This window comes from Schistocerca cancellata, chromosome 7 (genome assembly GCF_023864275.1).
Source record: "Schistocerca cancellata isolate TAMUIC-IGC-003103 chromosome 7, iqSchCanc2.1, whole genome shotgun sequence".
Classification (NCBI taxonomy): domain Eukaryota; kingdom Metazoa; phylum Arthropoda; class Insecta; order Orthoptera; family Acrididae; genus Schistocerca; species Schistocerca cancellata.
The window spans coordinates 380166657-380188072 of NC_064632.1; the positions used below are offsets into that span (position 1 = coordinate 380166657).

Below are 21416 nucleotides of genomic sequence, written 5' to 3' on the forward strand. Positions count from 1 at the left end.
ACTTTCCACAAAAATAAAGTTTATCAGAGAGTTACATGTGACAGATGGCAACATGGAAAACACACAAGACACTAAGAATGAGGCCTCAACTGTGGGCAGAAGAATGTTATGGGTACCTGTTACAGCATTATGTCGGAGCTTTGTGTATTTGGACGTGGGCAATTGTATAGTGGATGCTTTCGTAACCTAGGAAGTCTAAGCTTTTGTTATTTCGAGAGGTATTGTATTGCCGCATCGCGGACGAATGTGTGGGGTGAGTGGTCGCGATGACCATTAACAGGCTGTGTCGAAAAACGATAGGACGACTGCTGTAAAAGTCACTGCAGGACCGAATGTTTCACTCGCGAACCCTGTCATCACTAAAACAAGACTAAGGGATCTCCATAATTCAAAAACTACTCATCAGCGATGCTAATGCTCGTAAGAGGATAACATGGTTTCAAAGCTATAAAACCTGGGCTATGGAGGAAACGAATAAAGTAGTTTGGTCGGATGAGTCTTGTTTCACACTGTTCCTACAAGTTCGAAGAGTGAAACATGGACAAGATTATGTGATGATTTGGGCATCTGTACTGTGGCGTTTCATGGGCCCTACGGTTGTTCTGCAAGATCACATTACTACCAAGGATTATGTGACCGTTTTGGCTGACCAGGTCCATCACATGATAAGTGTTTGATCTCCAATGGTGATGCAGTGTTCCTAGACTACAGGGCTCCTGTTCACAAAATTCCCATCGTCCAGGACTGTCTTTGTGAAAGTGTGGATGAACTATCACATCTCCCATGGCGCTACAGTCACCAAATTTCAACAATATTAAGCCTTTGCGTTCTACCTGGAAGAGAAGGGTGCGACATCGCTATCAACCCCCCTTAGTGTTACCTGAACTTGGCGTTGTTTCGCACGAATAGTGGCGTAACATTACCTTTAAAAGAGGACCTGAATTTGTCCTTTCCAAGATAGCTCGAAGCTATTCTGAATGCCAACGATTGTCTTACAGCGTACTGGGCATAGTAAAGGGTTGTGCTTTTGATATTTCCATATTTTTGTCCGCCTCCTGCATGTAGACAGGCCAACGGCCTTGCAGCAATGGTAACATGGGTTCCTGTCAGATCACCGAAATTAAGGGCTGTCGGGCTTGGCTAGTAGTTGGACGGGTGACCGTACGGTCTGCCGAACGCTGTTGGCAAGTAGGGTGCATCAGCACTTGTGAGGCCATTGAGGAGCTACTGGACTGGGAACTAGGGGCCTCGGTAAGGAAAACTGATAACGGCCAGGAGAGCGATTTGCTGACCACATATCCTTCCATATCCGCCTCCAGAGACGACAGTGGTCTGAGGATGACGCCGTTGGGGCTTCGAGGAGTTTAGTTTAATTCTATTAGTAGACGTGAAGAATAAATACGTGTAATGTTAACAGCGTTTGCTTTCCTTAATAAGCTTTCAGAGTTTTCACGTAAAATATTCAGAGGCATTACTTTTTAGCAAACCCTTGTAGATTCAGTAGCAGCGACTGGAACCTTCCAGAGATGGCCGAAGTGACGATGCCTGATAGATAAATCTGGCAGCTCATAGCAACTCCGACCCGCCATAGGACCGGGTGCCATCAGATGGCACGAGGGGCTGGTAACACATTTGAAATTGCCCCCCCCCCCCCCCCGTCTTCCTACAATGTCTTGGACATCCAGAAAAAACAAAGACGGTAGCTGATAGCTTGCATGGAGGCGAGAGCGGCAATTTCATACGTGCCATCGATCCTCGCGCCGCCTGACGTCATCCGGTTCCACTACAGATCGGTGCTGCTATGAACTACCCAACTGGAAGGTTACAGACGCTGCTGTTTCATGTATGTAAACAGTATATCGTGCCAGCAGGAGAAAGTGATTTTTATACCTCATGACGATGGCGGAGACAACTATCTCAAGCTTGAGTATTTATTCGAAGTGACGCGGCTTGTAAACTAACATTTTACTGACCCTAAATGAGGGTGGCCATAAGGGGACTTCACTCTCGGTCTTCTCGGATACGAGATCACTATCTTACCATCGTTCCATCACGTCCGGTGACTGGTGTGGAGCCTGGGTCAGTGGCGTTGGATTCCAAAAGGTGTTCCATAGGTTCAGTTCGATGCTCTCTATAGGCCATTCCATGTTGTCCAGGAACCACTGGTTCAAAGATGTTGCTTTATGACAGAGTGCATTTCCATGCTCACACAGTGACCATATCAAATTCTCTGCAACAGAGAGTACAGGGTTTGTCTAATGCCTGATGATCATCACCACGAATAGTGTGAACGCAAACATGCACTAATACGCACCTCTGACGTTCAGTCCAACTGGTTCTTCAGGGCAGATGGTCAGTCAGTTTTGGGATGGTGTCATCTACAGAAGCCGGATGACTCATGGCCAATGAGAATAGCATGAGGACTGTGCAGTATTAGGACAGAATACTCCAACCTGTTGTAAGCATAAATCAGATGATAGCGAATGGGGGTTCACAGCGCTTTTATTTAGGACTCAGGAATCAGCCGAATGGTATAACTTGTTAACTTGGAATATCTGTCAGATGAACTCAGAAGCGTTGCCACCGTCCATCCTTGTGGACATTATGGCAAGAGCATCCAACATAATATAATGACAATAAAATATATAATACCTTTTAGTATAAAAACGATAAATTTTAGTTACAATAAAGTGTACAAAATGTTTTAATGTAAGACACTGTATGATAAAAAGTATCGAGGTACATTACTATAAATGTGTACAACTGTTAGTTGATGTTAATAGAGGATATGTCTACTCTTGGCCTCTGTGATGGCCTGAACTCCGTTGGGGGTACTTTCAGTGAGGTATCTGAATGTCTGTGGAGAAACAGGTAGCCCATTCTTCCTCAAGAGTCGAAAGCAGAGAAGGTAGTGATGTTGGACGCTGGGGTGTCTAGCAAAGTCGACGTTCTAACGAATTCCGAAAGATGTTCAGTTGGGTTCAGTTCGGGGCTCTGTGTAGGCCATTCCAAGTTGTTGTCCAGAAACCACTGGTTCAAAGATGTTGTATTATGAAACGGTGCAGTGCCATGCTGTTATACTGACCGTACTAAGATTGTTCCTCAACTGTTCACAGTACACTATGCAGTAAAATGGGTGCATTACATGCAATAAGGGAAACACAACCAAACCACAAGAAACACCCTCATAACATTTACCACTTCCTGAGTGCTTCATTGTTGTTAGCACACGTGGTGGCACGTACCGTTCTCCAGGAATTCGCCAAACCAAGAACCTTCCAGCTAAACGTCACAGGTAAAACGTGATTCATCACTCAAAATCACTTGTTTCTGAGCACTCACTGTCCAGAGGCGTTGCTTTTCACACCACCTCAAGCGTCACTTAGAACTGATTACAGAAATGTGTGGCTTTTGAGGGTTGCTCGACCATTTTAGCTCATTCTTTTTAACTCCCTAAGCACAGCCATTGTACTTGCTGGACTACTGGTAACACTCTGGAATCTGCGAGTGACTTCTTCCGCTGATTTAATGCTATTTTTCATAGTGACACTCCGAAATGCCTGACTGTCCCTTTCCGTCAGTACATGAGGAGTGAGCCGCGCGGGGTAGCCACACAGTTTAGGGCGTCTTGTCACGGTCCTCGCGGCTCCCCCTGTCGGAGGTTCGAGTCCTCCCTCGGGCATGGGTGTGTGTGTCGTCTTTAGCATAAGTTAGTTTCAGTTAGAGTAACTACTGTGTAAGCCTAGGGACCTATGACCTCAGCAGTTTGATCCCATTACCAAAAATTTCCAATTTCCATGAGGAGTGCCTGGTCTTGGTTTATATGTGATTGTCCCTTCGCGTTTCCGCTTCACTGTCACATCGCCAACAGTCAACACTGCTAACATTAGAAGGGTCGAAATCTCCCTGATAAATCTGTTACTCAGGTGAAATCCAGTGACTGGTTCATGTACAAAGACACTGAGCTCTAGTGACTAAAATATTCTGCTTTTACTGCTTCTCTACTGACAACACAGTACTCCCCGCCTCCTTTTCTCCTGACATCTATTGGTAAATTCCACATTACGTAGGAGTGTTCTAATACTTTTGATCAGCCAATGTATATACTCGTAAATTCCCGTGCAGTAAGCTGAAAGCCGCCTATGACCGTCGATTTTAGCATGTGGCAAGTGCCAAAAGATGTATAGTATAATAGATGCATGTGTATGTGACAGGTACTTATGTTAGATTGCTTTTATTTGCAAGATGTATAAATATGTATGCTATATATCTTAAGTGCTTTACGCTTTTTTATTTTTACATATTTATCTTAGATGCTGCAACTAAAAGTGATTACGTATTTGATGCCAAGAAACCTATCCTTAACTGGATGTTATAAAAACCGTGAGTATTTCTTATATACACTGGTTTACGATAAATATTGTCCCACGTAACATTGCTTAAAAATTTTAATGTCAGTTGACCGAAACTGATTGTCTGTGTGCAGGGTGGTCCATTGATCGTGACCGGGCCGCAGCTCGTGGTCGTGCGGTAGCGTTCTCGCTTCCCGCGCCCGGGTTCCCGGGTTCGATTCCCGGCGGGGTCAGGGATTTTCTCTGCCTCGTGATGACTGGGTGTTGTGTGCTGTCCTTAGGTTAGTTAGGTTTAAGTAGTTCTAAGTTCTAGGGCACTGATGACCATAGATGTTAAGTCCCATAGTGCTCAGAGCCATTTGAACCATTTGATTTGACTGGGTGTTGTGTGATGTCCTTAGGTTAGTTAGGATTAAGTAGTTCTAAGTTCTAGGGGACTGATGACCATCGATGTTAAGTCCCATAGTGCTCAGAGCAATTTGAACCATTTGATCGTGACCGGGCCAAATATCTCACGAAATAGCGTCAAACGAAAAAACTACAAAGAACGAAACTTGTCTAGCTTGAAGGGGGGAAACCAGATGGCGCTATGGTTGGCCCGCTAGATGGCGCTGCCATAGGTCAAACTGATGTCAACTGTGTTTCTTTTTTAAATAGGAACCTCCATGTTTTATTACATATTCGTGTAGTACGTAAAGAAATATGAATGTTTTAGTTGGACCACTTTTTTCGATTTGTGATGGATGGTCCTGTAATAGTCACAAACATATGGCTCACAATTTTAGACGAACAGTTGGTAACTGGTAGGTTTATTAAATTAAAATACAGAACGTAGGTACGTTTGAACATATTATTTCGGTTGTTCCTATGTGATACATGTACCTTTGTGAACTTATCATTTCTGAGAACTCATGCTATTACAGCGTGATTACCTGCAAATACCACATTAATGCAATAAATGCTCAAAATGATGTTCGTCAATCTCAATGCATTTGGCAATACGTGTAACGACATTCCTCTCAACAGCGAGTAGTTCGCCTTCCGTAATGTTCGCACATGCATTGACAATGCGCTGACGCATGTTGCCAGGCGTTGTCGGTGGATCACGATGGCAAATATCCTTCAACTTTCCCCACAGAAAGAAATCCAGGGACTTCAGATCCGGTGAACGTGCGGGCCATTGTATGGTGCTTCGACGACCAATCCACCTGTCATGAAATATGCTATTCAATACCGCTTCGACCACAAGCGAACTATGTGCCGGACATTCATCACGTTGGAAGTACATCGCCATTCTGTTATGCAGTGAAATATCTTGTAGTAACATCGGTAGATCATTACGTAGGAAATCAGCAAACATTGCACCATTTAGATTGCCATCGATAAAATGGGGGCCAATTACCCTTCCTCACATAATGCCGCACCATACATTAACCCGCCAAGGTCGCTGATGTTCCACTTGTCGCAGCCATCGTGGATTTTCCGTTGCCCAATAGTGAATATTATGCCGGTTTACGTTACCGCTGTTGGTGAATGACGCTTCGTCGCTAAATAGAACGCGCGCAAAAAATCTGTCATCGTGCCGTAATTTCTCTTGTGCCTAGTGGCAGAACTGTACACGACGTTCAAAGTCGTTGCCATGCAATTCCTGGTGCATAGAAATATGGTATGGGTGCAATCGATGTTGATGTAGCATTCTCAACACCGACGTTTTTGAGATTCCCGATTCTCACGCAGTTTGTCTGCTACTGATGTGCGGACTAGCCGCGACAGCAGCTAAAACACCTACTTGGGCATCATCATATGTAGTAGGTCGTGGTTTACGTTTCACATGTGGCTGAACACTTCCTGTTTTCTTAAACAACGTAACTATCCGGCGAACAGTCCGGACACTTGGATGATGTCGTCTAGGACACCGAGCAGCATACATAGCACACGCCCGTTGGGCATTTTGATCATAATAGCCATACATCAACACGATATCGACCTTTTCCACAACTGGTAAACGGTCCATTTTAAAACGGGTAATGTATCATGAAGCAAATACCATCTGCATGGCGGAATGTTACGTGATACCATGTACTTACACGTTTGTTATTATTACAACTCCATCTATCACAAAGCGAAAAAAGTGGTCCAATTAAAACATTCATATTTCTTTACGTACTACACGAATATGTAATAAAAATGGGGGTTCCTATTTAAAAAACGCAGTTGATATCCGTTGGACCAATGGCCGCGCCATCTAGTGGGCTAACCAAGCTAGAAAAGTTTCGTTCTTTGTAGTTTATTCGTTTGACGCTTATTTCGTGAGATATTTGGCCCGGTCACGATCAATGGACCACCCTGTACATACATTATAATAGCTTTGGTGATCCGGCAGCGTTTCATACGCCTTCCTGGCTAAGTAATTAGGATGAGATAAGGATTACTGGTTAAAAACAGTCTTGATTGCAATTTGAGTTTTTTCTTTTTCAACGACGCGTTTAGCTTTGTTTAGGCATCTTCAGGTTATCTTTTCTAGATGGACGCGACAGGCACCAAGATCGCAGGAGCCAGTAACAGAGTAAGAAGGGGGCTCAGGTACTACCTGGCAGAGGATATCCGGTAGTTTGGTTGTCAGAACGGTAGACTGTCGAAGTGTGTAAGACGACGTTCGCAGATCACTGGTTCGAATCCAATCTGAAAGAATATTTTAGCTTATTTGTAAAACGACAATCCTGTCTTATGAAAACCAAATCACAATTACAAAACTTCACCAGAACACCAGAACCAGAGTATTATTGTGTTTTCCTTGTTGTTTACATGCGCTTACATTTACAATCTCTGTTCTCACACGTCGCGTTCAAGAAGATATTTTCTAGTTAATGTGAGCACACACTTTTACTGTATTAGGAACAATGTTCTTTTTATCTTCGTACTGTCCAGCTAGCATATAATTTTCTAAACTTTTGAAGTTTCATTATTTTACACAATGATGAAGTAAGTCTGATTCGGACACTGACATTAGTTTACACTCACACAGTCCTTACGTTTGTGTTACCTGAATGTTGTACATGTTTTATATATTTCCGTACAGAAAACACCATCGTCTTACACCTCATTGTACTGCTGGAGTATGGTGATATCTTTGCTACTAGCAATGTTTTCCAAATAAGTGAACTGTTTGTTCCCCAAGTAGATGAGTTTTTCCTCTGTTGTTCATTTCTCAGACTAAGATTAATGTGAAGCTATATATAAAATATTCCACCATCGAAACAACTACAACAAACAGTTCTTGTTAACGCTATTCTCGTATTTCGTGTGAAACTTTTAAAAATATATGACTCTTCCAGGTTTCGAACAAATGACCTTGTTTGCTGTGAACTGCGCTATCCCTTGCGCCACCGAGAGCCTGTTGGGCATTTTGTCTCTGCTGTGTTCTACACAGGAAATCAGCGCTCAGGTTTGCCAAGAATAATTTCATTGTGCTTTTGGTCGTAGCTCAAGACTGATAGCTAGCGATCTAGTTATAATATACGGTCCCATTCACAAACTCTACACAGTTCCTTAGCTTTGAGCGAGTTTAATGATGTTGCAGAGAGCAGGGAAAAGAATGTCCCTCGTTGTACATATCCCCGCTCTAAATGGGTAGAGCATACCCGCATCAACTTTCGCAAGGCTTCCACTATCAGCTTTCCTACAATTCTTTCTGTTGTTACTTAAAGGTTGTAACTGCCTTTTCCATCACTAAATAGAGGAACTATCTGCAGAAAAAGTACGTAAAATCCTCGTAGCTTCAGCTAACTTTCCTATAACACGCGTATAGCTTCGTCGTTACTCTTAGTCTGTGATGACATCAGAGTATCAGCCACTAACAGAGTGCATTGGATCACGTGGCAAATCTTGATATTTAATAATTTTTAAGCTTTAGTTACATAAAAATAACACATATTTTGTGAGATTATTGATCGTAAATGCTATTTAAATGTTACAATCAATGAGAATAACAACAATTCGAACCATATTTTTAAGACAGGAAAATAGCCTGTTGTTGTATGTGGAGGGCTACGTTGATTAGCTCGTAAAGAGAAGATACAGCACATCTCCCATACCCTAATTCGCCACCTAGAGGTTTGTTTACTTTGTACCTGTTAAAGCTGTCTCGATGGCTGAACTGGTCTTCTTCTAATCCAGAAGTTGTGGCTCCACAAAAACATACAATCGATTGTGATAATGGAATGGCAAGAGGGAAAATTTCGACGCTAATTTAACGAAAGTCTTAAACTAATGGGATTCCACATTATTTTTAGTAAAAAAAAAGCAGGGTAATACAGCGTTTATGGGCAGTTCAGTGGTATTACTTGAATGTAAGTTCGTGGGTTCTAATCTTCACTTAACGCGCAACGTTTGAATTTTTCACACGAATTAATATCAGTTGGAAATCACACACACACTTGCGAATTCATATTTAAATGCTCAGCCACTTCTAACTCCATAAACCAGTTTCACGCGGGAATATAATCGGTTCACTCTACATGCTTGATGTGTCTCCTAAAACTAGTTCGTGACTGCCTAGTAAACGTTTTCCGAGGCTGATCACCTGGTGAGTACACATTATTAGCCGGAATACTAATCGAAGACTGTTTGTGTGAATCGCTTGAACGCTCATTCTAAACTGCTTGAGGACTAGCCTTACTATTTCTCACCTGCCTGGATAGAGTGCGTTTCTGATTGGTCGGTTTAATCGGACAATAAACGATGATTTATACTAATAATCAAACTGCAGAATTTTCATGTGACTTTCATAGGTAACTTGAGCGTAGCTTCGGGCACCATTTAAAGTGTTATCTAAAATCGCCATGTCTGTTTGAACACGCTAATCTCCAGAATTATGAGTTCCCATAGGGTTTTTACAGGTAACATAGCTTGCGGCACCGTATACGCTTCAAGACATCCATGTAACAAAAAAGATACATGCCTACATATTACAAAATGCTTATATGCAACTATGTTCCACACCTTCTCCGAAACCACTGTACCGATTTCAACCAACTTGATACAGAAATCACTTACTGTCTGGAAAGCATAGCTATGGCGGTAAGAACCGCCTATCTATCGAAGGGTTAGGATGGGAGGTGAAAAAGAGGTGTGGGCCACGACGTGCGAATACACATATTTTATTCCTCCAGTATTTGACAATGAAAGCAGTTAGTGACTTGCAACAAACTTTACACATAATTTCAAAGCTTTGGAACACTTTCTCGCTTAAAAACCCCACAAAATTATTTAAGGGAAGAAGTTCAGCTCTTACTAAATTTTCGCTTTTCATGCAGTATGACAGCCGCATCATGCATGACGTTTAAATTTACTACTTCTTTGCGACTATCTGCACTCGCTACTAACTATACTCGTAATACGTTCCGCAAACAGCTCCACAGAATGTACCTACAAAGTTATACCACAGTATGACACATGTTCAGGAGATATGGCGTCATGCACATTGAGCTGTGGTACTAATACCGTAACTGCGAAATTAACTCTTGTCTGTTAGTTTTTTACGACAAATCCGCTAAACCGATTCCGATGAAATTGGATAAGTAGATAGCCTGAACTCTGAGGAAGAGCATAAGCTAAGCGTTTAGTACAGGTTACTTATTGACTTTAAGAATTTCACGCCAGCTAGGGAAACATCTTTACACAATATAGTCTTTGACTTTTCAAGTTCATCACATTGGTGAAAATGATTTTATTGGTTCATAAGAGCTACGTGATGTGATTCAAAGAAATGAATAAAATGCTTATATAATCTTCAGGTGTTTAATCCATATTTGGAATCTGCTTGTTGCATAGTGTACACGTAGTGCAATGTATAGCTACTTCAGTAGCAAGATGTACAGATGCACACTTATGCCAACACATCTCTGCAGGCACTGCTTCGCAGTGACGCTGTGCATACCAACGCATTGCGCATTGGGGCAGCCTGGGAGGGAGGAGAGGGGGGAGAACATCATGAGCTATACTAGCCCAAACAGACTAACACGTGAGGGCAGCTGATGTGGCTTACTTACTCATCATCACTCATTATACCAAAACCAATGACATGCAACCACAGCTGTGGGTAAGAAGTAGTCTTGAATAAAATTCTGATTAAAATGTGAACTTCATTTTGAAGTTACTGAAATCATTGTTAAGTAGCTGTCAGTGTGAATAATGTCGACAGGATAGTTGCAGCTGTACGTAAATATCTGAAAGTTAATATTAATAACAGGGCAATTTATTTACCGCCAAACTCGCAGTGTGAATCCCCATGTTCTTTGTATGCATCAGTATGACAACGCACCTGCTTGCATCTCCTATCTCTCTCTTCGTGACCATCTGACATTTGATGGGATGCGATTGGTACCGATCCCAACTACTTGCACACATGTAGTAGCGGAAGCCTTTCTGCTCTGTATGATGAAACCTAATAAAATGTGGGTCGACTCTGGGCATAAATGCCAAAGACCTATGGTGCTGTATTTACAGAAAACGCGTGGGACTATTTGGAAAAGCGGGTGGACTCTAGCCGACAACAACCCTGCAGTTTTGTGGATCTGCGGGATATAGTCATCAGTGAGTGGCTTCTGCTGGATATGGCATACATCAGGTAACTTGTTGACTCTTTTCCTCTCCAAAATAAGGCCGTTGAAAGTGTTATAGGAAGTGTAAACTTGGTTTGTCTTTGGGGTGCTTACACTGAGTTGCAAAATGCCAATTTGCCTCCTCTCGATTGTACGATTCGCAAGTTCAGTGGTGCACATAAGAGAAAGACATGCAGACATTGTGACATTGACATTGTGACATTGTGAAGGAGAGCTGTAGCCGGTCCGAGGTGAGGTTCACTGGCACTTGGGACTGGTCAGTGAAGAGATCGGCAGCTCTCAGAGAACGAGGGTGCCTCCCCCGGCAGCCGGATGAATTATTTAACGCCGGTGCAAACCATGACTGACGGTCCGGGATTCGAACAGCGATATCGGCCAGCGCGACTCCTGCGGCACATCACACGCTGATCAATACTTAAGCGGCGACCTGGCCGGGTCACATGTGGCCACCACAGCCTCGGACGCAGCCACCATCGGCGCCGTACGTCTGCAAATAACGGGACCGTAGTCGCACTTCTACCTTTATAAGTAATTCTGCCTCGAAATCTGAAAGAAAATCCAACTAGATACAGGTCGTACGTAAAGTACACCAGCGGAAAGAGACACAATACCTTCACTGGCTGACAGCAATGGTAATATTACGGATGACAGTGCCATTAAAACGTAATTATTAAACACAGTTTTCCGAAATTGCTTCACCAAAGACGACGAAGTAAATATTGCCGAATTCGAATCAAGAACAACTGCCACATAAGTAACTTAGATATCTTCGATGTAGCAAAGCACCTTAAGGCACGCACTAAGGGCAAGTCTTCCTCTCTAGATGGCATACCACTTAGGTTCCTTTCAAAGGATGCCGATACAAGAGCCCCACACTTAACGATCATATACAACCGCTCGCTCGACGAAGATCTGTACCAAAAGGCTGGAAAGTTGCACAGGTCACACCAATAGTTCAGAAAGGAAATAGGAGTAATCCGCTGAATCACAGACCCACAGCCGGCCGGGGTGGCCGAGCGGTTTTAGGAGCTACAGCCTGGAACCGCGTGACCGCTACGGTCGCAGGTTCGAATCCTGCCTCGGGCGTGGATGTGTGTGATGTCCTTGGGTTAGTTAGGTTTAAGTAGTTCTAAGTTCTAGGGGACTGATGACCTTACAAGTTAAGTCCCATAGTGCTCAGAGCCATTTGAACCATTTTTGAACAGACCCACATCACTCACGATGACTTGCTATAGGATTTTGCAACATGTAATGTGTTCGAACATTACGAATTACCTCAAAGGCAATGCTCCATTGACACATAGACAACACAAATTCGGAAATTATCGCTCTTGTGGAATACGACTACCTCTTTATTCGCACGAAGTAATGGGTTCTATCCACAAAGGATCTCAGATTGATTCCACATTTCTAGATTTCCATAAGGCTTTTGACACCGTTCCTCATAGAGACTTCTAATCAAGTTGCGTCCCTATGAAGCATCACTTCAGTTGTTACGTCTCGATTCCTGTTAGAAAGGACACAGTACGCAGTAGTCGATGGAAGGTCATATTCGGCTTTTCCCGTGTAAGTGTTATAAGCACACTGCTGTTTCTAAACTATATAAACGATTAAGGGGACAATATGAGCAGCTGACACATGTTGTTTGTAGATGATTCTCTCATTTATTTTCTAGTAAAGTCATCAGAAGATCAAAAACAATTGGAAAATGACTTAGACACGGTATAATTTATGGTGCAAAAAGTGACACTTGTCTGTCAATAAGGAAAAGTGTGTCGGTCATTCACACGAGTACTAAAATGAATCCGCTAAATTTAGGTTACACAATAAATGACACAAATCTAAATGCTGTTAATTCAACTGAATACCTACGGATTACAACTACGAACAACTGAAATTGGAACCATCACACAGATATAGTTGTGGTGAAGCCAAATAAAAGATTGCATTGACGCGGTGGAGGTTACAGGCTCCTCTTATAGTCCACGAACTATACAAATATGTTCTGCTTTGTTCTGTACATCGCTGATGGAAAAAGTGAGACATTTGCATAACAAATGCTAGATAACTCAGCCCGCATCTCGTGGTCGTGCGGTAGCGTATTCGCTTCCCACGCCCGGGTTCCCGGGTTCGATTCCCGGCGGGGTCAGGGATTTTCCTGCCTCGTGATGGCTGGGTGTTGTGTGCTGTCCTTAGGTTAGTTAGGTTTAAGTTGTTCTAAGTTCTAGGGGACTGATGACCATAGATGTTAAGTCACATAGTGCTCAGAGCCATTTGAACCAATAGATAACTCACTAAAATGTTGTAAATATTACCTGCAGTGGTCCAGAAATTGCTTCATTACTCGCTTCGAAACAAACAGATGAATTAATTGACTGCACGACACAGCAGTAACTACATAAAGGCTGCTGTAGTGCTGAACACACGTTTATTATTATGATTGTTATTATTGTTATTAGAGTGGTTAGCCACAAAGCCTTAACAGCCTGAAGTCGTCCAATTTCTGACAGTTCAGAAGCAAGGAGTGCAGCAGTGAAGTGATTTATGAACAGGAAGTATAGTGCAAACATCTGAACTTTTTTGGTTTTAAATGGGGTTGCAGTCTGCAGGTCAAGAAAGCGCCGCAATGGAGAGGGATAATGCAGGGGAGGCGCGTTTTGTAACGAGTAGTGCCCTTACTGTGGATAGTTAGCTTTCTTATCTGAGAAGGAGTTGTGGGTCGCACTTGCGATGCACCACGAATTCCTTCGTCAGTCAATCTAACACACACACACACACACACACACACACACACACACACACACACACATACATACATACATACACACACACACAGCCATACAAACAACTGCGCAAAAACACAAAAACACTAAAACTGAAACTAAACTCCTCCCGCACAGGCCATGAAGGCCCAAAGGTTCCGACCTGCCGCCGTGTCATCCTCAGCCCACAGGCGTCACTGGATGCGGATATGGAGGGGCATGTGGTCAGCACACCGCTCTCCCAGCCGTATGTGAGTTTCCTAGACCGGAGCCGCTACTTCTCAATCAGGTAGCTGCTCAGTTTGTCTCACAAGGGGTGAGTGCACCCCGCTTGTCAACAGCGCTCGGCAGACCGGATGGTCACCCATCCAAGTGCTAGCCCAGCCCGACAGCTCTTAGCTTCGGTGATCTGACGGGAACCGGTGTTACTACTGCGGCAAGGCCGTTGGAACACAAAAACACACACAAGCTAAATACCATTCACCTTTCATCATTTTATAAATAAAAGTCTTGGAAGAGAAGTCTTTCATTCTACAGTTTAGTTAGGTGGCAAAGTTAGTGATAATGTAAGGGGGCAACACATGGCTAGGAGGGGGGGGGGCGAGGATGGGGGCTAGATAATGTCTGATTACACTCAGGGGTAATGGTCTAAGAAAGATTGGGAACCACTGGACTAGACCAATAAACATCAACGTTATTACGCAAAACTTAACACTCAGCCGAAACCAAATCGCATCAGTCAGGGTACCGTCAGGGCATAGAGCGTACTATTCTAGACATAGACCTGAACAGAATGCACTCAGACACCGTGAGATTCTGAAACAAGGTTCATATGTGGCGTGCATTAATACCAATGCTCACTAATGCTTGCGTATCAAACTGTAATGCTCAGTCTATATTAGTCTGAGCTTTCCTTCGCTTGCCACGATGAAAACTCAAAGACAATAAGGTGACGTTCCTCCAAATTACCTGGTCACGAAAGCTGTATTCGTTGCGCTAGTTAACCTTTAACTGAAATGGGCAGCCTATTCAAGTGCACCTACATTTGTAATCTCGACCGTGAATTAGCCGGGCCGACAAGCGTAACACCTTCCTCTCAATGCATTTCACTGAACATCTAGTATAAACGCTGCCGCCAAACTTCCGTCCGAGGTAACACAGTGCCAAACCCGTGGCATCAACTCCACATTCCAAAAGCTCCCCCACTGTCTCACTCGCTCGACATGTATTCTCTGGAGGTGACAAGATCATCAGGCCATGCGCGTATAGCGCTTTAAAGCTTCATCGCACAACCCCGCCGCCGCCTAGCGGGACGTTGGGAAAGGCGTTACCAGGATCACGGGATCCCGATATCTTTGAATATCGTCCGCGTATGATAAAACGGAAAATTAATTTAAAAACTCAGTCACAAAATCGAAATACAGCTAAACAAACATGAAAATAAACAGATAACAGAAGCATCACGAAATTCTACAACACAGACACCACAGTAAACTCATATGCACAGAGCAGAAACATTAATGAAGTGACGATCAAAACCAAACGGAAATCAACACACAGAATAACAGAGATACTGAAGAAACAAGGATCATACATAGTAAGGAGCTAGTATTTACCAGTTAGAATGTCAAGATTGCAAACCACAGTAACTGGTGATGACTCGTTTCAAAAACTTAAAAAATGGATACAAAGCACACGTAAGTTGCCGGAAGTATCAAAACAGCCATTGTATCTTTGCTGAACGGCTAATAAAGCACGGGCATAAACCATCAAAGATGGAACAGTGTATGAAAATTATTGGAATGAACAGTTATAACAGAAAACTGCTGACACTGCAGGAAAACTTTCAGATTCAAACTGCCCTTGCAGCGAACAAGAAATAAATAAATTGACAGTACATGGTATTATCAGGAAATCGAGGAAATCGATATAACATATATTAAAAACAATTCATCCAAATTTTTTAATTTTCTATCGCAAACGATACGAAACATTAATTATGATGACTATTTTCGGTTGTTCATGTAACCAACTTCAGATCAATCGTGGTACAAACATGTCAACCAAAAGAGTAAGGCTGGACCGCATCGTTGGTGTAGCCCAGCACTTTATTAAAGTTGTCTGCCGTGTGAGAATCTACCAAGACGTGCTGACGATGCGGCCTAGCCTAACTGCATACATTGCAAATATGTCTTTACCATGACTGCTCTGAGTATGCTTGTATGGACAACGGAAGATAGTTATCGTACTCAATGTTGCATGTCGATTGCAATGTAGAGAATTAAAATATTTTGTATATAATATTTTTAAAAATTTTTGAAAGTAATAAATGCTCAAATTAATGCAAGTACCACCCCACTGATAATATTAGCCACTAAAATGATAAAAAACAGACTAATTAGTAACTTAATCTCCCCATAACAGACACTTAATAAAAAACTTTTATTTGCAACTCTTTCCACGCAAAATTCACGCCTTTTCCCACAGCAGGGCCAAACATACACAGTATCACACGTGCAAACATAAAAAAAATACGAAAGTCAAACTACATGCAGGCACCACAACACAAACATAAAACCAACTAAAAACACACAGTGACGATTGGCAAACCGACATACAGTAAAGGTACACAACAAACACAGTCAGAGTGAGGTGTTGAACTCAAATGTCCATTCAGATCAACTAAGTATAATTTCTGGACATATCTTCTATACTAACAATAAGTCTGTAAAACAGTCGAATCTGTCTGTTTAAACAGTCTTCTCCCAATCTACTAAATGAATTTTCAAGAAGTTTTCGCAGGTAGCTTGGGCATACTTTGAGACATCTTATAGACCTTAGTCCATCAAAATAGTATCACAGAAAAAAAGATATTCTGACTTAAAACTTTTATTAAAACCGTTTTATCTGTTTGTGTGTTAGAAAACGCTGATCTCCAAAACTACTAAACGAATTTTCATGGTTCATGATGGTTATTACATGTAACTTGAGATTAGGTGAGACACTATATGGGCTTTATTTCGCCAAAATCGGATCACAAAAAAACAGATACCGTAACTGGAAGTTTTATCCATAGTGATATTATAAATACGAAAGTAACTGTGTTACTCTTCCACGAGCAATGTACTAGACCGATATCGATGAAATTTAGTATGGAGATAGCATGAACATTGAGGAAGAACGTAGGAAACTTTATACAGTGTATAGTAAGCGAAACTTATTGATTTGAACAGTATTGCGTGAATGAGGGAAACATATTTACTCTTTAACATTTGATCTTTTTGAGAAAATGTTTGAAGTGTGCTAAGTGATGTGATTGAGAGTGATGTTCTTAATCCATGTTTCTACAGTATTTGTTGCGTAATGTACACGTTATGAATGTACAGGGGCATCAGTAGCCTGATGCTGTTTCGAGGTCGAGGTGTCGAACCCGGGACTCCAGATTCCAGAGCTGAAGCTGGCACCCACCACGCCGTATTTTGTCATGAGACCGAGCAAGTTCAAGTGCTTCATGGGGCAGTGCAGAGTGATACAGTGGTGTTCGGCAACCTTTGTTTATTCAGTACAGTACTCGATGGGTGAAGCGTAGTGTCGGCATGCCACCCGCCAATGTCTCTCGAGTCCAGCCGGCTCAGCAGACTCTTGGTATACCGACGCCGCTGCTGATGTCATCAAGGCCGCCCTGTTGGAAGTCGGCCACGTTCTCCAGGTCGCCGCCCGCCAATGCGTTGCTACTTGCGCCGTGCTGCTGCCCGCAATTCCGGAGACACCTACAGTCCCTGGTCCTGTCCGCCCTCCGCCCCGTTTGGCCTGCTCTGCCCGACCATGGGACGAAGGTGGATGTACTGGTCACCTGTGGCCCTCGGGCCGCCGCTGCTCCCAGGACAAGACCGCACTCGAACCCGCGCCCTCCTGGATGCTGTGCCGCAACTTGCCGCTAGTGGTGCTTGCCGGATGGCAACATCCGCCGCCGTCGCTAGGGGCTACTGCAGCGCTGACGGGTCTCCCGCAGCGTACGACTCGCCCGGATCCCGGCACGCCAGGTGGGAAGCAAACGTGGCCTGTAGACTGGAGTGGAACCGATCCCCTCCTGAACTCGCTGGAGACCACTGTCACTGCCCTCTTTCAGGCAGACCATGCGATCTCCAAGCTTCAGGCTGCCGTTCAGTCCCGCTCGGATGTACACAGAAACAAATTACAAGTTTATGCAGAATACTTATAACTTTGTTGCCAGACTGGCCCCTATAAGCGAAGACCAGCACAGGTCTGTCCCAACGCTAGACTGACCTGGCACACTCTGTCCAAGCTAAGATTGGCCGTCTATTTATATTGGTTTCTCCCTCGCTTCTGACGTAGTGTCAGTTGTTGTTGTTGTTGTGGTCTTCAGTCCTGAGACTGGTTTGATGCAGCCCTCCATGCTACCTGTCCTGTGCAAGCTTCTTCATCTCCCAGTACTTACTGCAACCTACATCCTTCTGAATCTGCTTACTGTATTCATCTCTTGGTCTCCCTGTACGATTTTTACTCTCCACGCTGCCCTCCAATACTAAATTTGTGATCCCTTGATGCCTCAGAACATCTCCTACCAACCGGTCCCTACTTCTTGTCAAGTTGTGCCACAAACTCCTCTTCTCCCCAATTCTATTCAATACCTCATTCGTTATGTGATCTACCCATATAATCTTCAGCATTCTTCTGTAGCACCACATTTCGAAAGCTTCTATTATCTTCTTGTCCAAACTATTTATCGTCCACTTTTCACTTCCATACATGGCTACACTCCATACAAATACTTTGAGAAACGACTTCCTGACACTTAAATCTATACTCCATGTTAACAAATTTCTCTTCTTCAGAAACGCTTTCCTTGCCATTGCCAGTCTACATTTTATATTTTCTGTACTTCGACCATCATCAGTTATTTTGCTGTCCAAATAGGAAAACTCCTTTACTGCTTTAAGTGTCTCATTTCCTAATCTAATTCCTTCAGCATCACCCGACTTAATTCGACTACATTCGATTATCCTCGTTTTGCTTTTGTTGATGTTCATCTTATATCCTCCTTTCAAGACACTGTCCATTCCGTTCAACTGCTCTCGCAAATCCTTTGCTGTCTCTGACATAATTACAATGTCATATGCGAACCTCAAAGTTTTTATTTCTTCTCCATGGATATTAATTCCTACTCCAAACTTTTCTTTTGTTTCCTTTACTGCTTGTTCAATATACAGACTGAATAACATCGAGGACAGGCTACAACCCTGTCTCACTCCCTTCCCAACCACTGCTTCCCTTTCATGCCCCTCGACTCTTATAACTGCCATCTGGTTTCTGTACAAATTGTAAATAGCCTTTCGCTCCCTTTATTGTACCCCTGCCACCTTTAGAATTTGAAAGAGAGTATTCCAGTCAACATTGTCAAAAGCTTTCTCTAAGTCTACAAATGCTAGAAACGTAGGTTTGCCTTTCCTTAATCTTTCTTCTGTCAGAGAGAGACAGAAACTATGGCAGGGGTAAATTCCCACGTGTCAGCCACTTACAAATCGCCACTCTTGGCTCTGGCCTAGTGCCCCGCCTCATATATCGCAATAACGTAAAGCAGCACAGCAGTTTCCTGCCTCGTTGTTGCTCCACTCAAAACAAATCGTGCGTGTAATACCGACGCCGCTTCTCTGCACCCGCGAGTGCCATGTTTACCTTACCTGTCCTGCTGGCTATCGACTGTTACCACACTCTGCCAGTGGCCCCAGTTTTCATCGCCCAACCGCGCTTTCATTGAATTTTGATAAAACTTCCCTTTCCCTCGACTAGGACTGAGACTAGTGCAGCAATGCATATATGCGATCCCCTACCCGTGCCACTCACTAAGCACTGCTCGGTCATCTTGGGTGCGAGTGGGGAGAGTGAGGCGCACATTACGAACTACACTCCCCACAGCAGATTGACACGTGAGGGCAGCTGATTTTGTTGCGCCGGCTGTTGTGGCCGAGCAGTTCTAGGCCTCGGGCATGGATGTGTGTGATTTCCTTAGGTTAGTTAGGTTTAACTAGTTCTAAGTTCTAGGGGACTGATGACCTCAGATGTTAAGTCCCATAGTGCTCAGACCCATTTGAATCATTTTTTTTATGTTGTTGCACGTACAGTAGCTTATACTCATTACTACTTACCATCACTCGTCATAACAAAACTACTAGTATGCGAGTACAGCTGCGGTTCACAACTAGTGAAATAATAAGATCACAAAATCGTAAGCAGGGCCGAATAGTAACCGAATCTTACAAACGTTGCACTGCAAAAGTTTTTCTTAACTGACAATAACAAAAAACTGTAGCATAGTATCATACATACCGGGTGATCAAAAAGTCAGTATAAATTTGAAAACTGAATAACTCACGGAATAATGTATAAAGAGGGGTACAAATTGACAGACATGCTTGGAATGACATGGGGTTTTATTAGAACCAAAAAAATACAAACGTTCAAAATATGTCCGAGAGATGGCGCTTCATCTGATCAGAATAGCAATAATTAGCGTAACAAAGTAAGACAAACCAAAGATGATGTTCTTTACAGGAAATGCTCAATATGTCCACCGACTTTCATCGACAATAGCTGTAGCCGAGGAATAATGTTGTGAACAGCACTGTAAATCATGTCCGTAGTTATGGTGAGGCATTGGCATCGGATGTCGGTCGATCACGATACACTTGCGACTTCAGGTAATCGCAAAGCCAATAATCTCACGGACTGAGGTCTGGGGACCTGGGAGGCCAAGCATGACGAAAGTGGCGGCTGAGCACACGATCATCACCAAACGACGCGCGCAAGAGATCTTTCACGCGTCTAGCAATACTTTTTTTTTTTTTTGGTTCTAATAAAACCCCAGTCATTCCAAGGATGTGTGTCAATTTTTACCTCTCTATGTACATTATTTCGTGGTTTATTAAGTTTTCAAATTTATACTGACTTTTTGATCACCCGATATATTACAGGCCGCTAAAGATGGTTTATAAATGAAAAGAAGTGAAACACACGAACCACAAAACAAACAGACTTTCAATTAACTGCATAGAAGTGCTCATCACCAAGAGAAAGAAAGAAGGAAGATATACTTTCCAAACGGAGAGGAACGACTGAAAGAAACCACGTTCCTCTCATGTAGATGGCAGAACAGCCACAATCTGAAGCCTTGTGTTTACAATCGTAGTGGTAAGTGAGAGAGATATACTTTTAAGTGCACACTTCAGTTTTATATTGTGAGAACTTCTTAGTATTGCAGTTATTAAATCAACTGCATGACACATGTACAAATGAAGGCTTTTTTATTTATCTCTTTTTCTGAATTACAATTTATTGGCACATGTTGGCTATTGGCTTTTCTGTCAGTATCTTCGGCTGACGTTGATGTAACTATGATTTCTGACGTTTCTCCAGCACGAGTGGCTGACATTATCAAAGGGTCACACTCCCCTGATGATGGCGGATAGACAATGCTTCAGGTGGCCACAAACGTTTCAACAGTTTTGTAATTTCTTGGAAGTTACGATAAAGTGATATACTAAGCACTGAAGCCGGCCGTTGTGGCCGTGCGGTTCTAGGCGCTTCAGTCTGGAACCGCGTGACCGCTACCGTCGCAGGTTCGAATCCTGCCTCGGGCATGGATGTGTGTGATGTCCTTA

The 21416-nt window shown here is 43.1% G+C and overlaps 1 pseudogene; it reads right to left on the reverse strand.

Annotated features, from left to right (window-relative positions):
• Positions 1 to 14069: 14069 nt before the first annotated feature.
• LOC126093769 (5S ribosomal RNA) lies at positions 14070 to 14187 on the reverse strand (annotated as a pseudogene).
• Between the last annotated feature and the right edge of the window lie 7229 nt (positions 14188 to 21416).